The sequence below is a fragment of the Neophocaena asiaeorientalis genome, unplaced genomic scaffold, assembly GCF_003031525.2.
Source record: "Neophocaena asiaeorientalis asiaeorientalis breed wild unplaced genomic scaffold, Neophocaena_asiaeorientalis_V1.1 scaffold177, whole genome shotgun sequence".
Lineage (NCBI taxonomy): Eukaryota > Metazoa > Chordata > Mammalia > Artiodactyla > Phocoenidae > Neophocaena > Neophocaena asiaeorientalis.
Genome location: NW_020172779.1, coordinates 11,676,719 through 11,691,961, shown reverse-complemented (window position 1 = coordinate 11,691,961; position 15,243 = coordinate 11,676,719). Strand labels below are relative to the sequence as shown.

General features: G+C 46.2%; 1 long non-coding RNA gene across 2 annotated transcripts in view; it reads right to left on the bottom strand.

The window, feature by feature from the left end:
- The window catches only part of LOC112397102 (uncharacterized), a 111,012-nt gene extending 100,255 nt beyond the window's left edge, over positions 1 to 10,757 (bottom strand). For both annotated transcript variants that reach the window (XR_003002727.1, XR_003002726.1), the window contains exons 1-2: positions 10,645 to 10,757; positions 1,263 to 1,470 (exon numbers count right to left, since the gene is read on the bottom strand). This is a non-coding gene — a long non-coding RNA (uncharacterized LOC112397102). The remainder of the gene's footprint in view (positions 1 to 1,262; positions 1,471 to 10,644) is intronic.
- Positions 10,758 to 15,243: the final 4,486 nt, after the last annotated feature.

Here is a 15,243-nt window from a genome sequence, read left to right as displayed (position 1 = left end):
TGTGTGTGTGTGTGTGTGTGTGTGTGTGTGTGTGTGTGTGTGTGTGTGGGGAGAGAGAGAGAGAGAGAGAGATGCTGGTAGCTCCTCTCTGGGGTTTTGGCAGAGTGTCAAAAAAATTACCTTAACACAAAGAAAACTTGGGTAGAAACATCAGAAACCCATTTCTTCATTCCAAACTGCCCTGCAATAGATAATCAGGATATATTGACCCAAAGGGTAACCATGTTGACAGAGACGGAGACAGAATCAATACAACGTTTCCATAGCAAAGTTTGCAGAACACTGAGGTAAATAAGACTGTGTTTTCTGCAAGCTTTTATCAGAAATGTCTGCTTCAGGTTTACGACGCTTCCTTCCCAGTCTGTCTCTTTCTGAGCATATAAAATGTGCTTTTAGGGCATGTCTTGACTGATTGCAAATAGCACAAATGGGAGTAATGAGATTTCTAAGTTCCCCCCCACCGCCAAAAAACAAAGCTATTTAACGATTTTAGAGACAGGAAGAGGGGCCTATTATCCTCGAGAAGAAAACTCCAGTCAGCCTCAGAAAGAGTCACAATCCCTTTCAGAGTGCACACCATCACCCAAGACAACAGTCTTAACTGAACGGTATCAAAAGTCTTGACAGAGCTAGAGGAGAGGGCTCAGGATAAAGGGAAAGAGAGGGAGATACAGGGGTCCTTCTATGCCACTCACTACTCTTACTCTGGAATGACCCATAGCGCCTGGCATGGATACAGGCCGACCAGGATTTGAATTCCAAATCTGACACACGGGAGCTGTTCGATCATGGGCAGGAAGTTCCTTAAACTCTCCCGGCCTCAGTTTCATTTGCGGAAGTACAGATATTTTCCTATAGTTGGAATAAGCAGCGCTTGTGGGAACTTCACAGGAGACAGTGGTGATGGTAATGTAAATACAAAATAATAATAATAACAACCACCATCATTTCCTGAGTGTGTCATCTGTGTCAAAAGCTGCTTTAAATGCCTTTAAATGTGACTCATTTTATTCTCACAACAAACTTAAGAAGTGAATTATTACTGTCATCAGCTCCCTTAGGAAACGGAGACTCAGAAAGGTTAAAGTGAAAAGGCCACAAGTAGAATCCGGAAAGCCCAGTGTCAGGGTCTGTACTATTATCTGCTGTCTCTACGATGAGGTTGGAAAAAGAAGCAGGAGTTAGATCATTGCATTAATTTCCTAGGGCTGTCATAACAAATTACTACAAATAGAGTGGCTTAAAATAACAGAAATTTATACCATCACAGTCTGCAGTCCAGAAGTTTGAAGTCAAGGTGTTGGCAGGGCCCTGCTCCCTTTGAAGGGTCTAGTGGAGGATCCGTCCTTGCCTCTTCCAAGTTCTGGTGGCTCCTGGTAATCCTTCACTTCCTTGTCTTTATAGGTGTACCACTCCAATCTCTGCTTCCATCTTCATCTATTCTGTGTCTCTGTGTGTCCTCACCTCTTCCTGTAAGGACAGCAGCCATTGGATTTAGAGACCTCGACTAATTACATCTGCAAAGACCCTATTTCAAAATAAGCTCACATTCTGAGGGTCCAGGCTGACATAAATTTTAAGGGGACACTATTCAACCCACTGTAATCATGAAGCCCATCAGTTCTAATCTTATCTCGTAGAGGCTTAAAGTGACAACAAATTATTATTATTTAGTCAGGGCTCCTTGGGTTATAAGTGACAGAAACTCAACTCAAATTGGCATAGGCATAAAAGGAATTTATGGGCTCAGGTAACTAAAAAGTTTAGGTATAAACTTCAGGTATAAAAAAGGTCAGACATATCTAATTTCAGGAACCCAAATGAACGCCTTATCTCATCTCTCACGTCTAATTTCTCTTGTGTTGCTTTCTCTGAAGCAGACTCTTCCCAAGAGATGTCAAGGTGGCTTCCATAGCTCCAGAAATAGGATTGAAAGGACAAATGGCCAGGTCCACGTTTTTATTTTATTTTTTATTTTTATCTGCAGTTATTGGTAGTGCCAAGTTAGTAAAGATTATATCCTATCTTCTCATCAATTCCAGATGAAGGACATCTTTTTCCCTAAGTTTCCAACAAACGTCTAGGGAATGAATCACAGTGGACCAACGTGGATCACATTACATTCTTTAATCATTGTAGTCAGAGGAGGGGATATTCTAATTAGCCTGAATACATGCTCACACCACTCAGTCACCACTCCTGTGGACGATTCCAGGACAGTCCCCCAAGGAAAAATTGGGATATTGGACCAGAAGGTAGGGTAGGTGCTGGATAGGCAAAAACAATACATTCCAATCATAGATTCAAAAGAGGAGAGTTGAATAAACTTGAGTTTGCAAAAGAAAGCACACAGGTGTTTTCTATTACGTTCAAACTTGCATCTCTAAATCAATGTGTTGCAAAGCAGATGGCACCTGAACTTCTATAGCACAATGGTCAGCAACACGTTACTCAGCATTGAACCGTCAAAGTTCCTCCAGGCTCATCTACACATCGCCCCAGTAAGACTGACTTCTCCTTGCAGGCAAGGATTAGGATCATTATTGCCTCTTTGTCTACTCCAGCTTAACTGCATACAGAGCCCTAACCTCCAGAGCTTACATTTCACATGGGGACGCAGCCTCTATGACTTACACAGGAGACAAAGAGAAACGAAATGAGACCAAAGTCCAAAGAAGGGACTCAGCCTAGCAAGATGTCTGAACTAGACAAACACTTCACCCCACCCTGCACGTCTTAAATTTTTCCCAGAGTCAAATCCAATGAGAAGAAATGGCACAGGAATGGAATGGTCACATGATTCCTCCTGTAGATGACTATTATAAAAACCCGATTTAAAAACAAACAAACAACAACAACAAAAAACTATTCAGAGGCTTTGGAAAGCATCCAAAGGCAGAAGCCAGAGAAGAGTTTAATTTTGAAAAAACCACAACTGTAAGGGGAAAGAATTGGGAATTTGTGGATTTCTGACCCGTAGGTGCTCCACAACCCTCAGGGCTACAACTGTGAAAACCCGAAGCCTCTGTGACCCAAGGTGCCAGAGATCAGAATATAGGGCTAGGAAAGCAGGTGAAAATTGAAAGAGGAATTCCTGGCAATGAGAGAACCACAGAAGTAATGAGATGTAAATACTGAGTGTAATCTCTGCCCAAATCCCTGGCTGCCACTAAACTCTGCATTTACAGAAGAGATTCAGAGGGGCCAGGAAAAAGCGCGAAGAGATCGGGAGGAAGCCTACTCTAAAGGTAGAGCTGCAATGGGTGAGATCTGTTTGTTTTGTTCTTTAACTCCGGGGGTTTGTTTTGTTCTTTAACTCCAGGGGTTTGTTTTGTTCTTAAACTCCGTGTATGCCCAATTTTGCACAGCTTGGGTAGCAGAAAACTAAAGTTTTATGGGCTTGACATGGCAGGAAATAGAACCCGAGATCAGCAGACAAACTAGAAAGTAGGGGAGAATCATAGAAGAAAAAAATAACTACTGAAAGTGTGAGTCCCATTGCTGCCCAAATTCTTGGCAAATAACCAACTTACACGGGCACCTGGGAGACCCCCAGAGAGCCACACTAAAAGAGCAGCAGTGGGAAGCCATAAGAATAGAGCAAAGGGCTTCCCTGGTGGCGCAGTGGTTGAGAGTTCGCCTGCCAATGCAGGGGACACGGGTTCGTGCCCCGGTCCGGGAAGATCCCACATGCCGCGGAGCGGCTGGGCCCGTGAGCCATGGCCGCTGAGCCTGCGCGTCCGGAGCCTGTGCTCCGCAACGGGAGAGGCCACAACAGTGAGAGGCCCGCGTACTACAAAAAAAAAAAAAGGAATAGAGCAAAAATATCAGGTGCTACATACCTTTGAATCCAGGCAGGTCGAGTGCTTACTATAACAAAAATCCAATAATCCTCAGAAGTAGACAACATAATACAGATTTACTATTATGTATTATCTACAATGTCCAGTTTTCAACCAAAAATGACTACACGTGCAAAGAAACAGAAAAGAGGAATGCATACGCAGGAGAAAAAGTCAGGCAATACAAAATGTCATTGCATGGGAAAAGATGTTGTCATTATCAGACAAATTTTCAAAATAAGGTATTAATGAAGGAGCAGATAAAGAATGAAGAAAACAACCAGTGAATATGTAATATAAAGATCAATAGAAACTCTCCAATCCACACAACAGAGATTTAAAATACTGAAGAAAAGTAAACAGAAGCTCAGAGACCTGTGAGACAATGTCAAGCATGATCCAACATGTGTGTAATTAGAATCCAAGAAGAAGTAAAAGATAGAAGGGGAAAGAAACTGATTTGAATAAATTATGGCCCCAAACTTTTCAAACTGGGTACAAATAGGGTAGGGGAGTGAGCCTTCTCTGTATAAACTCAGATCTCCATCAGGATGGAATTAGCCTCAGCAACGTTTGACTCAAAGGCTCACAGCTGAAAGATTATCTTTTAGGTCATGGCCACTGCTTTCCGAGGGAAAGGCAATCTGGGAGTCAGAAAAATCTAACTTTGAAAGCTCAAGTCATTCTCTTTTACCTGTTATGTGACACTGGTTGAGTTATTTCATGTCTCTAATCCGTAGTTTCCTCACCTGAAATATTGAGGTCATACTATGTAGGACATCTTGCCATACTGTCCTGAAGTAGCATATGTGAAACATATATAGTTTAGTAATTTTTTTACTAATATATTTTATCTCTCCCACCAGAACATAGATTCCAGGAATGTGGGGACTTTTTTGTCTGATTGCTCACTTTTATATCCCCAGAACTTAGAACAGTGGCCAAGGTATGATAGGTACCCAATAAACATTGGTTGGCAAGAGACATGCATGACTTTATCACGATGAATGAATTGCCAACAGAGAGTCTGGTTAGTGTAGACACTCCATGAATGTTATTTTCCTGCCCTGTTTTCTTTTCCTCCCACATTCCAGGAAAGGCATCTGACAGTCACTGTGAGACCAAGTTCACAGCTCTGGACCCATTCTCATCCCAGTCAAAATAACATGATTATTTGGCTGAGCGAGACAGGAAATGACCAATAGCCACAACTAATGACACAGTCCCTGGCCAGGAAGACAAAAGAACAGCTTCTGTGCAGCGTAAGCGGCAAGGAGCCACAGGAATGTGAGACAGAAACATGTTTTAATGATTATTTTTACTAAACTGATACAGCTTGCCTTCCAGTTATTCTTTGATAAAACTGACACTCAACTTATACGACTGAAATGTGATTTAGTCAGCCTGAATTCTCCTTGCTTCTACACCCACTTCTTCTGGGGAAAGGGATAAGTCATACTCAACAAAGGAGAGAATTCGAGTTCCTCATCTTTAGGGTGTTACAGAACTTTTCCAGGACCTGATGAATATTATGGATCCGCTACCCAGAAAAAAATACACATACAATGTTTTGCATACATTTTTAGGGGGTTGAAGGACCCCATCCTTCAGATTCGTGAACCATGTGGTCTGAAGCAAAGTGCTCCATTTTACAGATGAAAATACCAGGGTGCAGAGGGGGAAAATAATCTAGCCCAAGGTCACGTAATAAGGTCACTTATAAGAAATAGCTACAAACCGACCGCCCCCCCCCCCCCCCCGGTAGCTTCTAATATCAAGACCAATGTGATTTTCATTACTCAATAACTATTTTGATTTTTTATAAGCAGCCAAAATACCTGTAATCATCCCTGATGAGTCAGGTGTGTGACTCAGCCTGTTAATATCCATTTTGTCGGGGAAAGTATGAGTAGAAAATAATGACATTAGGGTTTGTACCTGAGAAGAATGCAGATTTAAATCTTGACCCTCCTCTTAGCTGTGTGTTCTTGACTCATTACTGAGCATTTCTGAGATCGTGTTTCTCTTGTCTGGAAAATGGAAGTTAAGAGAACCTACCTCACAGGGCTGTTGTCAAGATCAAATATGATAATGCTTACAAAGCATTAGCTGTTGTCAGTAGTAGTAGGACTTTTATAATTTTAAAGCAGTTTTCAAAATGGAAGTACACAATATTTTGAGTGATGACAATATCATAGGGATAAGTGTCCAGTTATCTACAATATAACTAGTCAGTTCATACGAGCACTGATCTCATAATATTCAGTAGAAAGAGAATGTTTCCATCAGGATAGGCTGTAATCCCCTGAACCAAATAATCTTCCGAGGCTCGAAGGCTTGCAACAATAGAGATTTACTTCTTATTCACGTAACTTGCCCGCCAGAAGTTCCACGGTGCATCTATTCCAGGGCCCCGTTGTGGAGCAGATCCTATCTAGAACATAGCTGGGCATCAGGTCAGAAGGGAAAGAAATACATGACAAACCACACGCTGTCTTCTGCCTAGTAGCAACACGTATTGCTTCCACTCACACGTCACTGGCCAGAGCAAAGCCACATGGCCAGGCTACATATTCATGGGGTATAATCCCACCTCCATCATGGTTTACAAATCCCAATTTGTGAACCATAATGCAATCTGCCTTGGTCGATGGGAGCTGCTCTCTGAAGAGGCTGTCCTAAGTAATGAAATGTGACTATGGAGCTGAAATACTCAAGTCTAATCAAAATGACCAGGTGAGAAAAAAAACAGAAGAGTCCTCAGAGGACACAGAATAAAAGCCAAAACCAAATCAAAATGGTCCCAACTAGGCAAATGTGAAAGAAGTTGTTTAGTAAGAAGACCATAGTCTGCATGGAGGCTAGAAAAGGGGGGCGGGGTAGGGCAGTGTAAACCATGAATGTCACCATCACTGCTCGGGAGAGAAGGTTCTTAATCATTTGGCAAGAGCTACCTTGGTGTGCTTGGCAGGCACGTTTTTGCCGTGGTGGTATCTGTGAATGGGGTCATAATGATACCTGCCTCTCAGAGCGTTCACGGCAATCATTAAGTGAAAGAATGATTGTGATGTGCTTAACACAGCGTTTGGTCCGTGTGCTCATTAAATGCTAGCTGATAGGGATAGAGACAGAGACACAGACATAGATATATTTCCCATCATATTTGGGGTCTGGACCCTGCAAGACTGTGAGCCTCTGTCCCCAGCTGACCCTGGTGCTGCCTTCTGTCACAGGGTGGCCTGGCCTGGAGCCCTGACCTCTATAATGTGCTCTAACATTTGCAAAGTACATTCTCATCCATTTTTTCCCCATGTAATCCCTACAAGTCCACACAGCCTGAAAGTGGCAAAGCCAAACTCCAATGCTGATTTCATCTGAGGCCTTTGGGCTCCAAATTCTGTGCTCTTTCTCCGAGGAAATTCTGCCACATCCTTTGATCTCCGTCTCTCTCTCTCTCTCTCCCCTCACTCTCTCGCTCTGCCACAGTTACTTCAAAAGGGACAATAGTTGAAAGATAATGACACTCAGCCATCCTATTTTTCATTCAGGGTGTGCATCTCCCTCTCAACACTCCAGTGTGTCTGACCCAAGATGTGACTGGCTTTGGGTGGTTTGGGTCCCAGTTCTGGGCTCCATATGCCCTGGCACAGAAGGTTGGGCCTGCTTCTCATTGTAACAAGGTTGCACTAATTAGCTGCATTTGATTTTGCATATGGAGAGTAAATGCAAATGAATGTAAAGCAGTATGCAAATCAGCAACATCCTGGCTCCCCAAAAGAAAGAGCCTGCGATACTGATGTCATGACGATGTATATTAATAGCCCGTCCCACCAAGACATGCTGTTTTTTCAAAAGGGGCAGGCATTCGGGTTTTTCTTTGGGGGAGGAACAGTAGTGACTTTATATTGAATTCCAAGTTTATGACCCTTGACAAGAAGTCTATCGGCCACAGTGCTATGTTCTCTATAGAAGATTCTTGCAGGCAATGGGGTTTGTTGGAAAGAGGCACAGGCTTGGGAATTGAGCCATATACCTTGTGATTCAAAGTCCTGTTCTTTGCCTGGTCTGAGACCTGAGTCTCAGTCTCCCCAGCTGTACAATGGGGTTAACCAACCTACTACCTACAGAGCTGTCGGTGAGGACAAAATGAGACCAGAGGCGCCTGACACACAGTAGGCGCTCAGTAAGTGCACATTCCCTTCTTCACACTTATTCCTTCCTCCTTCGGAAGTCTAAATTGGCAAATAGAAGTAAAGAGGGCCCGTCTTCTAATCCTTGCTTGCCCTGCATTGCTTGCCATCCCATTTCAGGATCTTTCTAGTACAAAGCTGTATCACAGACCAATCATTTTTAACAAAGGCCCTATGACCTCTTAGAGTCCTCCAAACGTGAGTAGATGACTCTGTCCTGTGCCCCAAAGTACCATCTCCTGAAAACAATAGCAGCTATTCTTAAAAAGCTGGTGAATTCCTCCACTTTCTAGATCTAGTTCAAGCGTCGCTGTATCCTGGAAGCCTTTCATGGGGTCCCTGAGAGACAAGGGGCTCCCGTCTGTGCCCCCAGAATGCCCGGTGTCCCCCTCCATGGCTATGTTCTGTTACTGCAGCTTGCTTACCTTTTACCCTAAATACACTGGTTGTTTCTCACGATGGGGACTATTTCTGAATCATTTTTGCATCCTTAGCCCATGGAACAGGGCCTGGCAAAGAGAAGATGCACAGTATGTGTGGGAGGGAGAGGGAGAGGGAAGGCGCGAGGGAGGAAGGATAGAAGGAAAGAAGCATCACCACATATTTAGCTGGAGCCAAGCACACACACACATGCAGTTACTCCTAAGGAAATCCTGATTAAAATCAGACAAATTCTGGAAATGCATGAACACCTGAGCTTGAGTTCCCTGCCACCAGGTCCCATCCCAGAGCAAAACGAGGCCACAGGGACACAGATCTGCTCTCAGGCAAAGGCCTCACTCCCACGCAGGCAGTGTGGGGATAGAGGGGCTTCTGTGTAGGGCACCGAGCCTCCCAAACCAACCTCATCCGCTCAGCTGAACATCTGAACGTTCTCACTGTATGCTAAGGATTCATGTTCTGTAACTGGACCCTCGAGCCGGATGCAAAATAAGTGGCGGCTCTTGATCAAAGTGCTTGAGGCCCACCCATGGGGGGCGTGCACGCGCACACACGCACACACCATTGCCACGTGCACGCGTAGGGGTGCTTGTGTGTACACAGACCTACCTTCATACGATACATGTGTACATCACGCAGACGCTCGTGTGTATGCACAGACTCACCTTCATACTATCCGTTCACAGACACACGACACACGCACACAGACACAGGCACATGTAGGTGTGCTCAGGTGTGCACAGAGCCGCCTTCGCACTGTACAAACACACTCAGAGGCACATATTTAGAGCTCCTTACAGGCAAGAGACACACGCCCTGAGACTAGCTTTATCTTCCTCTTTGGTTCCAAACACGCAGGCACCGCTCTTGATGGTCACTGGCATCTCTGAAACTCCCCAGAAACTACAAAGGCAGCCCCAGAGCGCCCCGCCTGCTCTACCTGCCCAAGCCCATGGCTTTCGGCCTCTTAGGGCTCCACCCCCAGGAGGCCCCTGGCCCCCCTTTGAAGGCTGTTAATAAATAAACTTCAGGGTCAAAAGGCAGAGGTGTCAGCTGAGTGACCTGGGTGACTAACAGGAAGGAATCTGTTTGCCACCCTCGCCAGCATTTTTTCATGATGGCTCTGGGGAGGCTGAGCCTCACTTTGCAAGTGAAGAAACAGAGATGAAGTGAGACGCCTCGGGCCACCAGCAACATCCTCCTGGGACCTGGGGCCCGCCTTGCTCCCCGGCTCTGAGCTCTTTGCAAAATAAGCTCTTAGGAAGATAACAATGCAAAGATCCAGGGTGAAATTTCTCAGCCCCAGAGGCTTCCGAGAACCTCTCCACAGGAGCGTCAGGGGAGGACACGCACTGACCTCCCCTGAGGGGAGGATAAAGGCTCTCGTTCCGCCCTGCTGCTGGCGGGAAGCTCAGTGGAAGGAGGAAAGGGTAGAGGAAATTGGGAAGCAAATGAAGGAGAAAGAGAAGGAAAGGGAGACATAGAGAGAAAGAGGGAAAGACGGGAGGAAGGGCAGGCAAGCGGGCAATTTACCTTAGAGGGAAGAGTGGGCTCTCCATGGAAACAAAAGTGCCTGTGTGTCTTAAGATGCCACTAAAGAGGAAGATTGTAAATTTTCCACCCAGGAGGCAGGGATGATTGCCGGGCTTTGACAGCTGAATTCGAAAAACATTCCTATCCATCACCGTAGATCCCGACTCCCACCTAGGCCAGGTGCTGTGGGGACGATTAATGGCAGGCCTCACATACCCTATTTTATCTCAAACGTTCCTCTTAGACAAATAATATTCTGGGATCATTTTCTCTCTTCCTCCAACTGAAAAGAAAAGAAGGGAAGGGTAAGCTGGGATGAAGCGAGAGAGTGGCATGGACGTATAGACACTACCAAACATAAAATGGATGGCTAGTGGGAGGCAGCCGCATAGCACAGGGAGATCAGCTGCGTGCTCTGTGACCACCTAGAGGGGTGGGATAGGGAGGGTGGGAGGGAGGGAGACACAAGAGGGAGGAGATATGGGGATATATGTATATGCATAGCTGATTCACTTTGTTATATAGCAGAAACTAACACACCATTGTAAAGCAATTATACTCCAATAAAGATGTTAAAAAAAAAAAGAAGGGAGAAACAGAGAAGAAGGAACGGACAGATATGGGCAAAAGGTATGTACCTGCCATGACACCAGGGAGGGTCTTTCATCCAGACAAAGGTGCTGGAGGTGGACGGACTTAAATCTGAAACTCAGCAGCCCTTGCGCCGAGCAACAGGGCCGGGGGTCGCTCTGCTCTTGATCAAAGTGCTTGAGGCCCACCCATGGGGGGCGTGCACGCGCACACACGCACACACCATTGCCACGTGCACGCGTAGGGGTGCTTGTGTGTACACAGACCTACCTTCATACGATACATGTGTACATCACGCAGACGCTCGTGTGTATGCACAGACTCACCTTCATACTATCCGTTCACAGACACACGACACACGCACACAGACACAGGCACATGTAGGTGTGCTCAGGTGTGCACAGAGCCGCCTTCGCACTGTACAAACACACTCAGAGGCACATATTTAGAGCTCCTTACAGGCAAGAGACACACGCCCTGAGACTAGCTTTATCTTCCTCTTTGGTTCCAAACACGCAGGCACCGCTCTTGATGGTCACTGGCATCTCTGAAACTCCCCAGAAACTACAAAGGCAGCCCCAGAGCGCCCCGCCTGCTCTACCTGCCCAAGCCCATGGCTTTCGGCCTCTTAGGGCTCCACCCCCAGGAGGCCCCTGGCCCCCCTTTGAAGGCTGTTAATAAATAAACTTCAGGGTCAAAAGGCAGAGGTGTCAGCTGAGTGACCTGGGTGACTAACAGGAAGGAATCTGTTTGCCACCCTCGCCAGCATTTTTTCATGATGGCTCTGGGGAGGCTGAGCCTCACTTTGCAAGTGAAGAAACAGAGATGAAGTGAGACGCCTCGGGCCACCAGCAACATCCTCCTGGGACCTGGGGCCCGCCTTGCTCCCCGGCTCTGAGCTCTTTGCAAAATAAGCTCTTAGGAAGATAACAATGCAAAGATCCAGGGTGAAATTTCTCAGCCCCAGAGGCTTCCGAGAACCTCTCCACAGGAGCGTCAGGGGAGGACACGCACTGACCTCCCCTGAGGGGAGGATAAAGGCTCTCGTTCCGCCCTGCTGCTGGCGGGAAGCTCAGTGGAAGGAGGAAAGGGTAGAGGAAATTGGGAAGCAAATGAAGGAGAAAGAGAAGGAAAGGGAGACATAGAGAGAAAGAGGGAAAGACGGGAGGAAGGGCAGGCAAGCGGGCAATTTACCTTAGAGGGAAGAGTGGGCTCTCCATGGAAACAAAAGTGCCTGTGTGTCTTAAGATGCCACTAAAGAGGAAGATTGTAAATTTTCCACCCAGGAGGCAGGGATGATTGCCGGGCTTTGACAGCTGAATTCGAAAAACATTCCTATCCATCACCGTAGATCCCGACTCCCACCTAGGCCAGGTGCTGTGGGGACGATTAATGGCAGGCCTCACATACCCTATTTTATCTCAAACGTTCCTCTTAGACAAATAATATTCTGGGATCATTTTCTCTCTTCCTCCAACTGAAAAGAAAAGAAGGGAAGGGTAAGCTGGGATGAAGCGAGAGAGTGGCATGGACGTATAGACACTACCAAACATAAAATGGATGGCTAGTGGGAGGCAGCCGCATAGCACAGGGAGATCAGCTGCGTGCTCTGTGACCACCTAGAGGGGTGGGATAGGGAGGGTGGGAGGGAGGGAGACACAAGAGGGAGGAGATATGGGGATATATGTATATGCATAGCTGATTCACTTTGTTATATAGCAGAAACTAACACACCATTGTAAAGCAATTATACTCCAATAAAGATGTTAAAAAAAAAAAGAAGGGAGAAACAGAGAAGAAGGAACGGACAGATATGGGCAAAAGGTATGTACCTGCCATGACACCAGGGAGGGTCTTTCATCCAGACAAAGGTGCTGGAGGTGGACGGACTTAAATCTGAAACTCAGCAGCCCTTGCGCCGAGCAACAGGGCCGGGGGTCGCTCTCGCCCTCTGACCCTCTTACCTGGGAAGAAGAGGTAATTTAGCCCACACTCTCATGGGATGGTTCTACACACCTAGTTTATATACGGCTTCTGTGAAAGGGCATGGTGGAGAGTCAGGTGCAGTGAGCCTGCCTAAAATGCCTTTCCTTCCCTCGCACGTGGAGCCTGTATGGAAACATACATATATATGAAAGCACCCCCTACTTTCTTCAAGGTAGAAATCCCTCCTTCCCCAGAGATAACCTCTCTCCTGATGTGCGGTTTCTCACTCCCTTAAATGAGAACAGCAGTCCTTACAGTCTGCTGTTTGGGAGCAACCCCGTCCTGGTATATTCTCCGTTTGCCCCCAGTCCCAGCCACATCCATTCTCTGTGCCGAGGGGGCTGACCCCCAAAAATGGCATCTCCCCGTCTCCCTTGCCTTCTGGTTTCTGACCAGGCTCAGCCAGTAGGAGGGCCTGGAAGGAGACTGGTGGGAGGAAGAGAGAGAGATTGGAGTACTCACTTCTCCCCAACTCCATCTCTGCTGCGGTTCTGGGGTTCTGAGGTGGCTCCCCTGATGAGACTCCAGCCCCCCACTGCATTCCTGTAGCAAATGCTGCTACACTGCTGTGGAAACTCCCACCTTGGTAGTTCCTAGAGGCCTCAGTACTTCTTGGTTCCTTAATTCTTCAAAGTTGATTGTATGCTCATAACAAACCACCCTACAACTTACCGGCTTGAAACATTAACCAGTTTTTTAATTCATAATTCTGTGGGCTGGTGATTTGAGCAGGGCTCAGCTAGGAAGCTCTTCTGCTCGCAGCGGTCATGGCTGGACTCACTGATACATTTATAACCAACCGATGTTCACCTGGGGGCTGGCTGGTCCCGGATGGTCTCACTCGGGTATCAGGTGGTTGCTGTTGGCTGGTGGTTGGGTCTTTCTCTCCATGAGGCCTCCAGTAGGCTAGTGTGGGCTTCTTTTCGTGATATCTGAAGCATTCCAAAAGGGTGAAAGCAGAAATTGCAAGGCCTCTGGAGTTCACTCCAAGTCAGTTTTGCCATAATCTATTCGTTCAAACAAGTCACAAAACCAGCCCAGATTAAAAGGGATGGAAACTAATTCCGCATCTGGATGAAAGGAGCAGCAAGGGAAGAATACATAATGGGATGGGAGGCATTTGTGGCCATGAAACAATCTATCACACCTGCCACCTCTGTAAATGACTCTTTCCTTCCCTTCTCTTTAGAATTCCAAGGGTGCCTTCTGTTTCCTGCTGGGACCCGGACTGGCACAATATATAACATTACTTATGACATCATACTCTACCTTATCCTTCTCCGAAGTGCTTTTTATGCTTAACATTACGTTTCTGAGATTCATCTGTATTTGCCACGCGTAGCTCTAGTTTAGTTATTTTCACTCCTCCATCATACTCTTTGTAGGGGTTTATTTTGTCCATTCTCCTGCGGACGGATACTTAGCTTAGCAGTTTTTTGCGTTATAAATCCTACATTTCTCCTTTGCACACGAGAGTTCTCTGGGGAGTGTAGTTAGGAGTAAAGTTGCTATAGTGTAAGACTGCCAAATTGCTCTCCAAAGTCAATACGGTCTTTAATAGAACAAATAGAACCTGAGAGCTGAACGAAGTTGAAAAACTGGGTTCATTTTACATTATGCAATTAGCTGTGTTTTGCAGAACCGTAGCAATGGCTGGTTGGAATGAACCTCCCACCCAATGTAAGAATCCTTTCAACAGTGTTCCCAGGAGATGGTCAAACAATCCTTGCTTGAACTCTTAAGAATACACAGGGGAAGCTTGTTACTTTAACTGTGATTCCCTCTGCAGAGCAAGAATAATTTTGGAAAAAGAATAATCCTTTCCTCTTGCAGTACAGCCAAAGCCCAGGGTGTATGGCCTAAAGGAGAAGCAGCAAGAGATGATGAAGTTAGCAGATTTGGTTTTCAAAAAGTCAGCCTACCTGCAGTGTCCACAATGGAGGCAGAGGGACCAAAGAGAGAACAGTTACGGTGACCCCGCGGGGAGATGATGCTCAAATGAAGAGATATTAAGGATGGAGAAAGGAACTGGCTTTTGGTGGTTGAGGCTGGGATCTGGCATAAAACTTCCATTTGGTACTTAAGTGCCCTGCTCACCTCCTTGAACTTTTGTTTCTTTATCTGTAAAAAAAAAGGGTAACGATAGTACCGATTTCATAGGGTTGGTATGATGACAAAATGGGATCTTACATTTAAACAGCTTAGTGTCCGCCTCATATTGTGTGCTCAGTAAATGTTGGCTATTCTTCTCGTTGAAGAACCATTGTCAAGACTACAGAAGTTAGGGTAGGTTAAATTGCTATCACTGAGAGACCCAGAAGTGCATAGGGTTGAAACGCTGCAGTTTATTTCTTATTCCCATGACGGTCCAAGGAGAGCGTCTTTGATGGCTAGACAGCTCTCCCCACGTGGCGATTTAGGGCCCCAGGTGGCTCCGTTGTCACCTGGGACCTTGTTGTTCTCTTCCTCCAACCTGAGGAAGCGGAAGGAGGTCCGTCCACTTATTAAAAGCTCTGCACCTGGGTGTGGGCACCGCACTCCTGTTCACACACCATTGGCGAGAACCAGTCACGTGGCCACACCCAGCCTCACAGGAAGCTGGGAAATGCAGTCACTTGCTAAGAAGCCCCTTCTCTCTCCACGTCGGGCTGTTGGTATTG